The sequence below is a fragment of the Euphorbia lathyris genome, chromosome 6 (genome assembly GCF_963576675.1).
Source record: "Euphorbia lathyris chromosome 6, ddEupLath1.1, whole genome shotgun sequence".
Lineage (NCBI taxonomy): Eukaryota > Viridiplantae > Streptophyta > Magnoliopsida > Malpighiales > Euphorbiaceae > Euphorbia > Euphorbia lathyris.
In genome coordinates this window covers 73875439-73891817 of record NC_088915.1, presented here as the reverse complement: position 1 = coordinate 73891817, position 16379 = coordinate 73875439, and the positions used below count along the sequence as shown (strand labels likewise).

The 16379-nt window shown below is 35.5% G+C and overlaps 1 long non-coding RNA gene across 1 annotated transcript; it reads left to right on the top strand.

Annotated features, from left to right (window-relative positions):
• Positions 1-9176: 9176 nt before the first annotated feature.
• LOC136234090 (uncharacterized) lies at positions 9177-11271 on the top strand. The gene is made up of 3 exons (XR_010691037.1): positions 9177-9268; positions 9452-9627; positions 10026-11271. It is a non-coding gene; the product is annotated as an uncharacterized lncRNA (long non-coding RNA).
• The last annotated feature ends 5108 nt before the right edge of the window (positions 11272-16379 follow it).

Below are 16379 nucleotides of genomic sequence, written 5' to 3'. Positions count from 1 at the left end.
ATAAAGAACTTTTTTATAAGCTTGATGAATCTAAGAAAGGAAGTATTTCTTTCGGTGACAAAACAAAAGTTCCAGTTGTGGGCAGCGGTGACATTCTTATCAAACTAAAGAATGGAGATCATCAATTTATTTCTCATGTTTATTATGTTCCAACTTTGAAATCCAATATTTTGAGTATTGGACAACTTTTGGAGAAAGGTTATGAGGTGGAGATGAATAGGAATGGGCTGGTTATGAAAGATGGAAAGAAAAAAATGATTGCAAAATTTCCTATGTCTGCAAACAAGATGTTCAAATTAAAAATCAGCAGTAATCGTCCTGTGTTTGAAAGCCTCATCAGATTCTGCATGGTTGTGGCATCTCAGAATGGGTCATTTGAATTTTGGTGGACTGGAGCAAATGTGCAAGCAACAAATGGTGCATGGATTACCTTCTATAAATCATCCCAATCAGATTTGTGAAGGATGTATGTACGGGAAGCAATCCAGAAGGAGTTTTCCAAAGGAGTCTTTGTCAAGCACATCAAAGCCACTTGAATTGGTGCATGCAGATATTTGTGGTCCCATTAATTCGAGTTCACATGGAGGAAGCCGGTATTTCTTATTATTTATTGATGATTATACTCGGAAAATATGGGTTTATTTTTTGAAGGCAAAATCTGAAGCATTTGAAGTGTTTAAAAAATTTAAAGCACTAGTTGAGAATGAAAGCGGCTTGAAGATTCAATCATTGCGAACTGATCGAGGAGGAGAATTCACATCTGAAAAATTCAATCAGTTCTGTGATTATAATGGTGTTCGTCGATTGCTTACTGTTCCAAGATCTCCTCAACAAAATGGTGTCGTGGAACGGAAAAATAGAACCATTCTTAACATGACTCGAAGCATGATGAAGTGCAAAGGTATGCCAAAAGAATTTTGGGCAGAAGCAGTAACATGTGCAGTCTATTTAAATAATAGAAGTCCTTCAAAGAAGCTTTTGCAAAAGACCCCTAATGAAGCATGGTGTGGAAAGAAACCAAATATTTCTCATGTAAAAGTATTTGGTTGTCTTCGTTATGTTCATGTTGCTGACGAATTGAGAAGAAAATTGGATGATAAAAGTGAGAAGATGGTGTTTATTGGCTATGCAAAAAATCCCAAAGGTTATAAATTTTATAATCCTCGGAATGGAAAAGTTGTGATAAGCAGAGATGCAGAATTTCAAGAAGAAACCTCTTGGAATTGGAAGATTCCAGAAGATGAAAATTATGATTTTCTTCCTGTATATGATGATGATTTTGCAGGTCAAAATGAAGATGTAATTATCACACCACCGAAGAAGCTTGAATGATCATGATTCCAGAAGATGAAAATTATGATTTTCTTCCTGTATAAGGCAGCCTCGAATGAGAAGCTTGAGTGAGATTTATGCAGAAACTGAAGAAGTAGATAACGCTACTTTATTCTGTTTGTTTGCTGATACAGAACCTGTACAATTTGAAGAAGCTGTTCAGGAAAAGAAATGGAGACAAGCAATGGATGAAGAAATAAATTCGATAAAGAAGAATGACACTTGGGAAATGACAACATTGCCAAAGGGAAAAAAAGCTGTAGCAGAGTGGATTTTCAAAATAAAGAAAAATGTCAAAGGAAAAGTGGAGAAGTATAAAGTTCGCCTTGTTGCAAAAGGTTTTTCTCAAAAGGCCGGAATTGATTATGAAGAAGTTATTGCTCCGGTGGCTCGAATCGAGACAATTCGATTAGTTATTTCTTTGGCAGCTCAACAAGGATGGAAAATTCACCAAATGGATGTCAAATCACCATTCTTAAATGGAACTCTTGAAGAAGAAGTTTATGTCAATCAACCATTGGGTTATACTGTGAAAGGGCAAGAAGATAAGGTGCTGAAATTAAAAAAGGCTTTGTATGGCCATAAGCAAGCTCCAAGGGCTTGGTATTCTTGCATCGATGACTATTTCCAGAAGAATGGCTTCACAAGATGTCTATATGAGCATGCTTTTGTTGGCGATATTTTCGAAATATCCCAATTTTCAACCTTGATACGCGTTTGTGGGGATTAAAAATGGTAAAACTAATGCGGGCGTGCCAGAGAAGCTAATTCTCAAAGGGTAAAATGGTAATTGAATGAAGTAAATAAATAAAATGCGCCTAAATTATTTGAATTCTAAACGAAAAGTGATTGACGACCGTTACAAGGACTGAAAATAAAAACAACGGTCTTGGGCCCCGACGTTACTTGACAGGTCGGTCGGAAAAACAATTTTTAAGATAAGTACTAAAAATAAAAGCAATAAAACAACACAAAGATATAAATTTTTTAATTTTCTTTTATATTTTTATTGATTTTGTAAATATTTTTCAATATTTTTTGTATTACAAATAATAATAAAGCATGAAAATTACAACTTAAAAAGAAAGAATAACTTTAAAGCTAGAAATGTAAATAAGTCACAAAAACAAATATATACGGGATGAAATAAAATTAACCGATCTCTTTGATATCGTTGGGATGCGTGAAATTGAGGATTGGACCTCCAGAAAATCGACTAGGGGCTGTTGCGTCGTTCGGGTAGTGCTGGGCGAATTTGAAGTAATTCGGAGAGTTCAGGGACTTGAGCAGAAATTTACCACCAAGTCAACAGCAAAATGAGACTAAATTGATGTTTTTGTGGGACTTTCGGGCTCAATTCCGGGAGCTGTAGAGGTCGGATTATAGCGAGACGAAGGCTAATATCTAAAGTTAGTGTGTGAAGAAAGGATTTAGAACTGGAATTTCAGAAAAAAAATCGAGTAAATGAGTCGGAATAAATTATTGAAAATTGGGCCACAGAATAATTGTTTGATGGTTGAAAAAACCAAAAGCTTGATTCTCTTTCGTGGAGGGTAATTTAGGGGCGATTTAGAAGGCTATAGGATGTCGTTTTTTACGAAATAAAAATTGAGAGTTCTAGAATTGATGTCAATAAAGCGATTAAAATTAATTTGGGCTAAAATGATCAGCTAACGAACTCTAAATAAAATTTGGAAAACGGCTCACCAGAAAGGTTGTTTGATAAATTTTTTAATGATGAAAAACTCAAAAGCTTGTTTCTGGGTCTTTTTAATTGATTAAGATCAATAAAAAGTTATTTGGAATAGGTGTGTAAACTAAGAATGACTCGAAAATGGGGTTTCGGTGATCTTGGTTTCACGGAAAATGCTTGAAGCTTTGAAGAACTTAACAATGGCGAAATTTGATTTAGACTAAGAAAGCTTGAACTGAGGATTGGGTAATGATTTTACTGACTTAACTAAGAGATTGCAAAAAACGATTTGTGAATTGGTTGATTAAACTAAGAGAATTTCGGATTTGAAGTTTCTGAAAATTGAAAGCTTTTCTGATGAACTGAAGATTAAAGAACTAATTCTGGGAATTGAGACCTTGTTTAGACTAGTTAGATGCTAAGGAATGATTTCTACGAATCTAAGGATTGATAAAGAGGCCGAATTTGGCAGAGAATTTGAGAGACAAATTGAGTTGTTCTGTGTTTTTTGATTGATTTTGAGTGGGGTTTCGAATGAAAGGATTAGGTTCTATTTTGGGTAACAAATTCCAAGTTAGTGGCCCTTAAATTTCTCACCCATGATCCCATTACCTTCCCATTAGTTGAAGAAAGAAAGTGGCTAAGTTGGGAGTTGGAAGAATGGAGATAATGCCGTGAAAAACGTTCCTGTAATGTGTAATGTGTAATGTGTTGGACATGTTCAAACCCGTTTTTCAGCACTACTTCCCTTTGAAAAATTCTACCGGCTTCGTTTTAGCTTCGTTTTGCTCCGTTTTTGACATTCCGGAAAGCTAACATCCCGAACTTTCTAAAAAAAATAATAACTGTATGATATCTTGCCGTTTCATGGTCCGTTTTCATCACCGAAGTTGTTGGACGGGTTATTGAAGAAAATGGTGCAAATTTGCCCCTGATTTTTATTATTTCTTTTTCTTTTCTTTTTTATAATCATCTTTTGATATTATTTTCTATTTTTTATTACATTTTTATTTTGTTGCAAAATGAAAAAAAAAACTATAGAGTAAAATTATAACCTATGCTAAAAATACAAAAATTAAATTAGCCCCCAATAGCTTTGTATATCAAGGAGAATGAGGATGGAAAAATAATATATGTATGCTTGTATGTGGATGATTTAATTTTCACAGGATCTGATCAAAAGATGATTGAAGAATTTAAGAAGTTGATGACAAATAATTATGAGATGATGGATTTGGGACTGATGTCATATTATTTGGGCATTGAAGTTAAGCAAAGTGATAAAGGTGTCTTTTTGTCTTAGAAGTCATATGCAGAAGCTATTTTAAAAGAATTCAAGATGGATAAATGCAATTAGTATGATGATGAAGAAAAGGTGAATCCAACTTTGTTCAGAAGGTTGGTTGGAAGGTTGAGATTTTTGACATGTACAAGGCCAGATATCTTATATGAGTTGGACTCATTAGTCGTTACATGGAGGTTCCAACTTTAACTCATATGGAGGCAGCAAAACGAATACTTCGATACATACTGGATTATGGTTTATTTTACTCTTCCCAGAACAATTTCAGATTGTATGGGTTCAGTGATAGTGATTGGGGAGGAGATGTTGATGATAGAAAAAGCACAACTGGTTTTGTGTTTTTTATGGGAACTGCTGTTTTTGCTTGGAGTTCTAAGAAACAAGCAATTGTTACACTTTCAACATGTGAAGCAGAATGTTGCAGCAGCTTCTTGTGTTTGTCATGCAATATGGTTGAGACGGATGTTAAAAAGTTTGAAGTTTGCTCTAGTTGGAGCAACTGATGTTTATGTTGATAATAAGTCAGCTATTGCGTTGGCTAAAAATCCGATGTTTCATGATAGAAGCAAACACATTGACACCAAGTATCACTTTATTAGAGAATGCATTGAAATGAAAGAAATTCAACTCAAGCATGTACCATCCAAAGATCAAGTTGCTGATATTTTTACTAAAGCTTTGAAGTTGGAAGATTTCAGCAGATTGAGACCTGTTCTTGGTGTTACTAAGGGATAAAAAGATTATAAGTTTAAGGGGTGTGTTGAAATAATAAACTTATAATTAATAGAGTCTTTAATGTGGTTCAGCGTATAGTCATTTCTGTATCTGTGTCTGTATCTGTATTTATAGATAGTTAATGTTGTTTACTAAGAGTCATGCTTGTAATCTTTAAATACCTATCAATACAATACAAGTAGTAAGACAAGAGAATTTTCTTCCCTCAATTATACTCTTTCTCTATTACCTGTGAAAGTTTAGTTATTTGATCCAACAATAATCTCTTAATTCTATGATGTAGCAACAAATTAAAAATCTTCTAAAGGAAGTCTGCTATCTCATATGGCCTTCTCTAACACTCAGAAGTAGCAACAAGTTTCACCATCCCAAATCAGACTTATTTTCTCTAATAAACCCTATAAATAGAGTTAATGAATTGTGATTAGGTCAATCAATTTCATTGATAAAAAAAAAATAAGTTTTAGCAATGGTTTTCTAGCATTTTCATATTTAATTAGGTGTTCTTTGTTCTTAAGTTAATTTCAAAATTAATTAGGGTCTGGTTAATTAAATTAGGTCCATATTTCACATAGAAATGTTAATTTTAACTGGATTAGTTGGGTGTTTTTTCTTCCATTTTTCTTGTTCGTGGATCTCTACCACCAACCACGACATATCATCTACCGTCTTTTTTCATCAAAGTCTATTTCATATTCTTTTAATACTTCATTTCCTATATATATTATTTTGACAGTAACATTGAGATTGTCTGACAGCATTTTAAATGACACCCTAAATTCATTGATAATATCACCAGTTGACAATATTGACTAATAAAAATACATTTTTGGAATGAGGATTCAGATTAGAGGATGAACCCTATAATAGGAATAGTGTAACTGTGCCATTGGTTTATAACCATTTTATTGTATTCATTTGTATCCATTTTTGCAACTTTTTATTATGTTCATTTTATTCCATGGACGAACTTCTTATTTTGTTCATTTAGTCCCTAGACAACCCTCTTATATTTTTTCATTTAAAAAAAAGTTCCTGATTTTGAACTTTTTATTTCTTTCAGTTTAGTCCTTAAATAAACTTTTCAGTTTAGTCATTGACCCATTTTACATCAACATTTATTATATACTTTTCTTAATTATTTTTAATTTTCTAAATACTAATTTTATTTTCTTTTTGGACCCCATGTGATTTGTGTATTTATTTTATTTATACTCTTTCGGAGTGTTTATTAGAATGGATGTAGGAGGTGGGATAGGGATAAAAAACACGAGATAAGTTATCCCGTGTTTGTTTGAGAGATAGAAGAGTGAGACAGATGAGTGATAAGTTTCTTATCCCGCAAATCCTATACCCAGGAGGGGGGTGGTATAAAGAGGTGGGATAAGCTCCTGCGATTTTAATAGGATGGAAAAGTCCATCTTATCCCTCAAATTAATGTTATATAGTTTAGATAAGGTTAAAATAGTAAAATGTATTATTTTATCCCCATCCTTATCCCATATACCAAACATTGAATAATAATTCTCGACTATCATATTTTTATCCGTATCCCAACCATTTATCTTTGTCCTATCCCAACCTTTATCCGTATCCCATCCCAATAGAATACCAAACGCCCCGTTTGTGTATGCGATGATTAAACAATGTAGCATGTTAAAGGCACAGTAAAAATAGGTGTTTTATTTCTAAAATGCTAAATGACACAATAGTATGCATATACTTTGACATAAACTTAAAAAGCTTTAATATTGCACAAAATTGTACGTTGGGGTCAAAGGTGGCATTTGCCTCCCCCCACTTCATTAAATTGATGCAATTTTATCGCTAACGTCTAAAATGATGCAATTTTATCCCTAATGTTGGAAGTCAAAAGCAGTTTTGCTCTTGGCTACAAACATGAGTCTAAAAATATTTTACATAGAGTTTTGCCCCACCCCCCCTTCCCCTCCCCTAAAATCCTGGATCCGCCACTGGTGTTAAATAAGAAGTTGGTGGACTTGTCACGTACTTTGGAGTTCTTGATATTTCCTTTCCATGGGATATTGAGCTTCGCTAAACATACCTAATTTTTCAAATCCATACAGATTTTTTTGGAACAATCTAACTCGTCTAATTTATTTTGCTCACTTGAAGTCTACTAGTTCCCCTAAAATCCATTTTCAATATTTTGATATTTTATGTAGAGTTTATAACCATTTTATTGCATTCATTAATTAATACCCATTTTTGCAACTTTTTATTATGCGCATTTTAGTCGTTGGACGAAATTTTAATTTTGTTCATTTAGTTCGTAGACAAATCTTTTATTTTACTCATTTTTAGTCCTTAACTTGAAATTTTATTCATCTTTATCCCTTTTATCAGTTAAATTTTCATAGAATTGAATGTCCTTTGAAGAAAGTTGAATACTTAAGATCAAATTACGATTTTCTGAGTTCAAAACTAAAAACTTCATTAATAGTGAATCAACTATTTTGTTAAAAATTTATGAAAAGCGTTTTTCTTCTTCGTATTTTTTTAATAAAAAAGAAGGGACAATAAAATTATATGACGAAGTAGATGTTGGGGCCAAATAAACAAACATATGTTATGAATCTTGCCATCTACATTTCACATGTGCGTCATTTTATCAGTAACAAATCACAAACATATGTTGGGATGTGAAAAAAATAAAAATAAAACATATCGTCTTTTGTACGAATTAGATAAAAAAAAGTTTAAAAAGTTCACCAATTTTATAAATATTAATCTCAAATTTTATTATTAAATTACAAAAAACATGAAATCATTTTTTAGAATGAATTGATATGCAATTGGTGCAAAATAAAGAAGAATAATATTTGTGTTTTATAATAGTATCTGAAACTGACCCAAATTATCAACGTTATGGGTAAAATTGCTCTTGGCTACAAAGGTTAGGTATAAAATTGCACTGTTTTAAATAGGGTAAATAATTATAAGGTCTCTATATTTTTACCTAATACTTAATCTCTATGTTTTTACCTAATACACTATTTAGTCCTTACGTTTGAGTCAATAGTTAAACTATACTAAATAAATTTTAAAATATCAAAATCACCCTTTACTTTTGTTTTAATAATAAACATCTATTTCTCCTTCCACCGGGTTAAGTTTACTGTATTCTTCTTTATTATATTTTCTTTTTAGTCATTGTTTATATATTTTATTGGATCTCTTTATCCGTTTGAATTGGATCTGCTCTCTATTATTCTGCTATTTATACATTTTTCGGATTTAGCAAGAGCGGAAATGATTTATTTTATCCGTAGATCAATATATCTACGTGGTTGCAACAAACAAAAGGACTCAGATCCGAATATTCGGAAGGGTCTAAATGATGAAGTCTCCATTGCTACTGTTTTTCTGTAGATTTGGATTTTCATGAAGTATATGTTTTATGGGTTTTTTGTGTGTATTTGATACCTTTTATGGTTTTGTATGCTCTTTGTAGTCATTCTCGTTTGTTGTTCTTGTTGTACTTGTTTTTTTCTAATCTAATGAAGATATAAGCATTTTCATCAAAAAAAAATAAAATAATAATAAACATCTATTTTTCTTTGTTTAATGTAATTTTTCTTTGTTTAATGTAAGTGCATTGCACACAACTTTTTACAAAAAAAAAAATTATATTAAAAAAATAATTACAATTTTAAAAAATAAATAATATATTTTTTCAAGTATATTAAGTGTATTTGTAGTTCAAAAACTTTATTAAAACTATTTAGATTAAATTTGAAATTAGACGATAAATTTTTTAAGTATATAACTAGGGACAATTTTGGACTTTTATATACATAAACAAATAGAAAGATTAAAGAATTGATTAAGATAAAATTTAAGAATCTTATATGATGGATTTATTAATATGTTAAGTAAAAAAATAAGCACCTTATAATTGTTTACCAAAAATATTAGGGACATTTTTGCCCCTTGCACCTTTTTTTTATTTTAAATTTGTAGATTCCCTCAAGTTTGTTTTTATGCTGGTGCCTTACTTTCCTTCTGCAAATCACGGACATCATGTGATCCAGCTCTTGCCAGCTTCAGTAGGTGTCATACGATCGAGGCTCTTTCTGCACGTCATCCCTCCAAACTTCTCTTTTTAATGGTCGTCTGGCTCTGTGTTCAAAGAGAGAGAGAGAGAGGTGTAAGAATGTCTGCTTCTGAGGCGAGGAAGAAAGGTAACCATTGTAAACTTCTAGCTTGAAATTATTAAGAAATGAGAAGAATTCCGAATAGATGGATCGTTTAAGAAATGAACAGATCTAGAATAGTTCTAGCGAGCTGGGATGGTTGAGAAGGGAAAACAATTTTCATATGCATTGGATCTGATTCATTTGATGATTTTAATTTTCTTTTTCCAGGAAAAACCGTGGTCAAGAAAATGGAAGAAAATTCATGTCCAGATATGAGTGCTTCAGCCGATCTTCTGGGAACTCATATCAAATCAAATGAAAAAAAGGATTGCAGAATGTTGTCGACGAAAACTCCCTTCTCAGGCTCAGGACAAAATAAGAGTTCAAGTAAGCTGATTTGTAGAGTAAGTAATCCCTTATTGCTTGTTTTTTTTTTTTTTGATAAGATCCCTTATTGCTTGTTAAATATGCATTATTTAAGGAAAAAAACATGAAGTTTTTGTATTGGTTCCTTTCAATTTATTGTTTTTGTCTTTCAATCGAATTATTTATTGATGATCAATGCCTTTTGTTTAGTTTCAGATTAGCATTACAGTCTTGTTTAGTTTCGGATTAGTAACATTTATGATCAATGCCTTTTGTTTAGTTTGACTAAAATTTGTATATCAAGCCTTGCAAACTCTTGATATTCAACATTGATGGTTATTTGACCCTTAAATTTAACTGATAAAAAAAAAGTGATATCCTTGTTGTGGAATAAGAAGCCTTCGATCTTAATGCATATAATATATGCTTTTGCTAGGTGCATGGCAATGGGTTGGCCGATATACATTCCATTGCTATGCTATAAACAACATAACCTTTGGTGATCCCAGCAATAGACGATGTTGTTGATATGTACCTGTTCCTGTGGATGATGTCAATAAAGGGAAATGATGCTTCCCAACCACAACAGTTACAGGAACGATCAGGGTACAGAAGACCCAACCACAACTGCACAATGCTGGGCATTTTGAATTAGAAGAAGGATATGCAGGAGGGGTAAGTATCATTTTAGGCACTACAAAATAGCACAAATATAGATTTAACGTTTAAAAAATATACCAATTTACATCTGGGTAACGGAATGTCACACATCATTCATATTAATCCGTTAAGTTCTGGTTTCTCTCTCCATGTAAAATTGATACATTCCGTTATGGAGACGTAAATTGGTACTTTTTTAAATGTTAACCCTATATTGGTGCTACTTTGTACCTGGAGCCTAAATTCATACTTTACCAGAAAGACATAGACCTATTTTGGTAACTAATCCCTGGTATCATAAAACCAAACTTAGAAACCCTTCAAAGCTTGCAAACACAAGTTTTTTCGAATTCTAATGCTGATATAGAATGTATTGAAGACAAAAAAGAAAAGAAAATAAAATCCATAGTGCAAGTAAATGTGACTTACCGTTTCTTCGAATAAGTTTTGTATAGTAGCACTGAGGCTGCCATCCCAACGCCATTCATTTTCATCTTCTGTAGTTTGTACGCTCTCTAAATTTGGAGCCGATAATTCTCCTTGAACAAAAATCTCCATGTTGGGGCATTCTTGCACATTTACTTATTCCAAAGATGGGAAGTTGAAGCTTTTCATTTCCTGAGCAGAATCTTGTGAGTTTTGCCAAACAATAAAGTTTCAAATGTTTCAGCTGACTGAATCCTATCTCGGCTTCCACCTCATCTCATGCACTCGCCCCGACTATTTGCTCCACCATTTCACATTCTGTTATTTCCAGTCTTGTGAGTTGCGACAAACTTCTAGCAGTCAAGGAAGTTATCAAATTTAACAATCCATGACATTTGGAAACTTTCAAAGTAAGCCTAGAAGGGGTTCTTGATTGTTGTCTGTGTAACAATTTGAATTGTTCAGTGATTGTTATTGATGTATCAAATGATATATATACTATTTATAGTTTGTATCTAAGTGAAGGACTAATTCTATACTGTAGGCTAGAAATAGGGAACTAACTATTTTACAAATAGATAAATGACTAAATAGTAATTATGTCTAATACACACCCGTAGTTGAAAGGTTCGGAGGCCGAACATTGAGACTATGCTGGAAGTCTTCGAAAAGAGGTGTTGGTAGTCCTTTTGTGAAGATGTCAGCGGCTTGGTATCGAGACGGGACGTGCAGGACGCGAACCTCTCCTTTCGCAACCCGTTTACGAACAAAGTGAAAGTCCATCTCGACGTGCTTCGTACGATGATGGTGAATGGGATTACCAGTGAAGTAAATGGCGCTGACATTATCACAGTATACAATAGCAGATTTGTGGATTGGGCAGCCAAGTTCAAGAAGAAGATTCCGAATCCAACAAGTTTCGGACACGACGTTGGCGACACCACGGTATTCTGCTTCAGCACTGGAGCGGGAAAGAGTAGGCTGCCGTTTAGCTGACCAAGAGATTAGACTGTCGCTAAGAAATACACAGTATCCCGATGTTGAACGACGAGTATCAGGACACCTAGTCCAGTCCACATCAGTGTAGGATGTTAATTGGCCCGGAGAGGATGCAAGAAGAGTGAGACCATATTCAAGTGTACCTTGAATGTACCGAAGGATGCGTTTGAGGGCTGCCATGTGTGAGGTCTTGGGATCGTGCATGAACAGGCATATCTGTTGGACCGCATAGGATATGTCGGGTCTAGTGAGAGTGACATATTGGAGGGCACATGCTAACTGGCTGTATTCTGTAGGGTTGGAGTATGGAGAGCCAGATGATACACTGAGTTTTTACTTTGTGTCGATAGCTGTGGAGGCAGGGTTGTAATTCGCTAATCCGACTTTGGCAAGGATTTCCGTTGCATATTTTTTATGAGACAGAAAGAGAGAAACCTATGACTGAGTAACCGAGATCCCCAAGAAGTAGTGAAGTGGCCCCAGATCCTTCATGGCGAATTCTGAATTTAATTTGGAGAGAATGGAAGCCTGAAGTCGATCAGATGAAGTGACAAGAACAATATCATCGACGTAGAGTAGTAAATAGGCAGTGTCTGAACCGTGCTGATAAATGAATAGAGAATGATCAGACACACTGTTGATGAAACCTACTGTGGTGACAAATGTGGCAAACCGATGATACCAAGCTCGGGGTGCCTGCTTCAGCCCATAAAGTGATTTTTTCAGCAGACAGACATGATTAGGATATTGAGAATCATGGAACCCCAATGGTTGATGCATGTAGACTGTTTCATTCAAATCCCCATATAGAAAAGCATTTTTGACATCTAGTTATCGGATGTGCCAATTCCTGGATAATGCAATACTAAGAACCGCTCGGATAGTGGCTGGTTTGACAACGGGATTGAACGTCTCACCACAATCAATACCTGACAACTGTCCTGGCCCATTGCCAACAAGTCTGGCTTTGTACCTGTTAGATGAGGTGCCGCGGCCTAATCTCCCGGACGGACCGGGGGGTGGACACCTCATGGCGACGTAAGCGGTGATTGGCGCCGAAAGCAACCAATCGTGGAATCAAGCTGCTCGACAGGACCGGAGCTCGGAGATATGGAAGAGTCGCCACCCACGAATGGGAAAATGAACACCGATCCCTTGCGGGAGACCGGTGTGGGTTTGGAAAACTTAGGTACGAGCCGAGAAGGCTAGCTCCTTTCCGGAGAAAGACTACTAGGCACCCCGACATCGCCCGGTTATGAACCACCGGCCTCCTACTCAGCATGTTAGGCGATAACGGACTAATCGTATACTTCTTTAAGTTTAAAATTCATTTGAAACCCTTTTCTTTCTCTTTTTGGAAACCGTTTTGAGCATATATTATCGAAAAGCCACATTAGTAAAGAATCACCCATTTATGTTATACATACACAGAGAGGGGAGAAGAAAGAAGTGATTTATTTACAACTTATTTAAATGTCATGCTTTGTGTTTGTTCTATGCTAACTTATTTCCCCAGAACAAGTTTATTTACATGGTTCGCACCTTAATCGCCGTTGGAACGATTTTGGTGCGTTTTAAAACCCCGTTTGATGAAGTTTACCCGAATCGCCGTTGGAACGACTCGAATATTTGAAAACGTTTGAGATAAAATCCTTTTAATGAGAAAACGTGGTTAAACATACAAGTCAATTTTATTTTGTACAAATCCTTTAAGAAAATGACTCAAAAAGTCTATTATTCATAAAGAAGATTATTTTAATTACAATGTTCGCTTAATCCGTCGTTGGAACGGACTAAGGTTTTAAAACGTGGCGTTTTGAGAAACGATTTGAAATGGTAACAAAAGTAACTCTATTTATTTACATTAGGAAACTCTAAAAATTCATTAGTTTAAATAATTAGATTGAAAACTCTCTTTTTGTGATTTATTTTCCCCTTTTATTTAATGGACTCTATACCTATTATAATTACCATAATAAACCCCTTTAAACTAATGTTTACACTCAAATAAAGCCGATTTGAAACATGGACCCATGAATGGGCCAAAAGAATAAAGAAAATAATGTAAACCTATATATATACATTTAAATCAAAAAAGAATATGAAAGTGAAAGTTAATAAAAAGGAAACTATATAATATATATATGAAAATACTAGATAAAATACATTTATACTTTTTAAAAATGTGAAAATAGTAAATAAACCTCATAAATAAGGAAATAACATTTATTCAAAATAATTTCATTCAATAATCAATAAAATGACCCAAATATCCCAAAACTATATATATACATATCTATTATAGTTTTAAATACCCAAAAATAACATATACTAATATATATTAATTATTTCCAAAAATACCCAAGTAAACAACCTTCAAAATAGAATCTAATATAACTCAAAATGAATAAAAGAACATACATATACCTATACTTATATTATAAAATAAAATAAAAAATGGAATACAAATATTCTAAAATGATTATATACACTAAATGTCTAAAATAATTTTGAAAATATATATTACATATCTATACATATATATATTCAGGATTAAAAGCTTAAAAGTTAAGAAAAAGGGACTGAAATGGCATTTTTTACATTTTGGCAGATTTACCGACGGAAAATCCGTCGGTAAACAGCCATTAGTGACAGAATTGGCAAATTACAGCAGCACTCCTAAACGTTTCCAGATTTATTCAAAAGCTTGGAATTAAATCTAATTCAATCGTTTTGGATTTCCGAACTACCAAAAATGGATCATAGTCGAAAACGGAAGTTCCTAAACGACGTTTTTTATTTCAAAACATTATTTGGAAATTTCTTTTAAATTAAAAACTTATAATTACAACGTTCTCGATACCCGAACTACCTTTTTATCGGATCACGGTTCGTATTGGGATATCAAAACGAGGTTTTTTATTTTAAAACAAAACCGAATTTTATTCAACACGAAACGAAATTTAAATAAATACGCTAATTAAATAAAACGTAACAAAATAAATAAATAACTAAATGAATAAAAACTATAACATAAAAATAAATAGAAGAAGAAGATAAAATAAATAAAATAAAGAGTCTAGTCCTCGGATAATACCTCAAATTCGATATCTGACAGTCGAAGCCGATTGATTCCACGAACCGCGATCTTCCGTTTTTTATGAAAATTTAGTAAACATTGAACTTTAGGAAATTTGGAATTTTTGAGAAAAAAAATATTTTTCTCAAAAAAAATTCACTCTCTCTCTCTAAAAATGTTTAGAGTGAGAAAGCTCTCCCTAAAATCCCCCCTCTTTTGCATTCGGATCCGTGCCCTTATATAGGGAAACGGGTCCCGGAACTTTGGGCGACGCCCAAGTAAAATTGGGCGTCGCCCAAAGTCGTTGGGCGGCCGCCCAAGGCATGTTGGGCGGCCGCCCAACATTGTTGGGCGGCCGCCCAACAATAGTTGGGCGGCCGCCCAACATTCGTTGGGCGATCGCCCAACAATTGTTGGGCGATCGCCCAACGACGTTGGGCGAGCGCCCAACGCAAGGTTAGGCGCCCGCGCCCAACCACCGTTGGGCGTTCGCCCAACGTTCGTTGGGCGCTCGCCCGACGTGGTTGGGCGCTCGCCCGACGACCTTCGGGGCGTGCCTCGCGCCGTCGGGCGCGCGCACCCTGCGGCCGCCGAGAGCGCGTTCGGCGCCGTCGGACGCTCACACGCCGCGGCCGCCGAACGCGCGCTTCGCGCTACCGGGCGCGCACGCTCAGTGGCCTACGAGAGCGTGCATCGTGCCACCAGACCCGGGCATTGCTCGGACGTCGAGAGCGTGCCACTCGCGATGCGTCCGACAGACGCCTAGCGCACGTCCCGTGCCCCCGAGCGGGCGTTCGACCATTGTCGTCCGCGTGCAGGATGCCGCTAAGCACCCGCGCCTTGCCGCTAATTTTCCTTCCTTATTATACGCTTATTATTCTTTATATTTTTTTTTTGTTTTTCAAAACTTCCGGAATCAATCGCTTCAACCGTCTTGTTTTCAGGTTTTCGTCACAGGTCCTCCGACTCGGTGTCTACAGTTGCCCCTACTTTTCTATTTTGACAGTGATGTGTGTGTTTCGAAAACGTTTTTTTGCTAACATAACACATGCAGTGTAAAACATATAAAAGTAAAAGACACGTAAAGTGTAGGAGGGAGCATACCTGTTTCGGTGCCGTGCGTTCCCGCTTTCCTTCAGGCTCTGCTTTGGGTTGTACTGTGCTGCCTCTGAATCGGCTGCTAGCGAATGTCCCCCTTTTCGACTCCGGCCTACGTCGGCTGACTGCGATGAGAACGGCTCTAAAGCGATTTGGTCTACGGCTGTGGGGATGATGGCTCAATAGCTACCCTAGTCTCCGATCTTAGGTAAAACGGCTCAAAAGCTACCCCAGTCTGTGATTGCGAGGATGATGGCTCAATAGCTACCCTAGTCTACGATTTTAGGTAAATATGGCTCAAAAGCAACTCCGGTCTGCGACCGTAGGTCAGAGGGCTCAAAAGCAACTCCGGTCTGCGACCGTGGGTCAGATGGCTCAAAAGCAACTCTGGTCTGCGACCGTGAGTCAGATGGCTCAAAGCCAACTCCGGTCGGCGACCGTGAGTCAGATGGCTCAAAAGCAACTCCGGTCTGCGACCGTGAGTCAGATGGCTCAAAAGCAACTCCGGTCTGCGACCGTGAGTCAGAT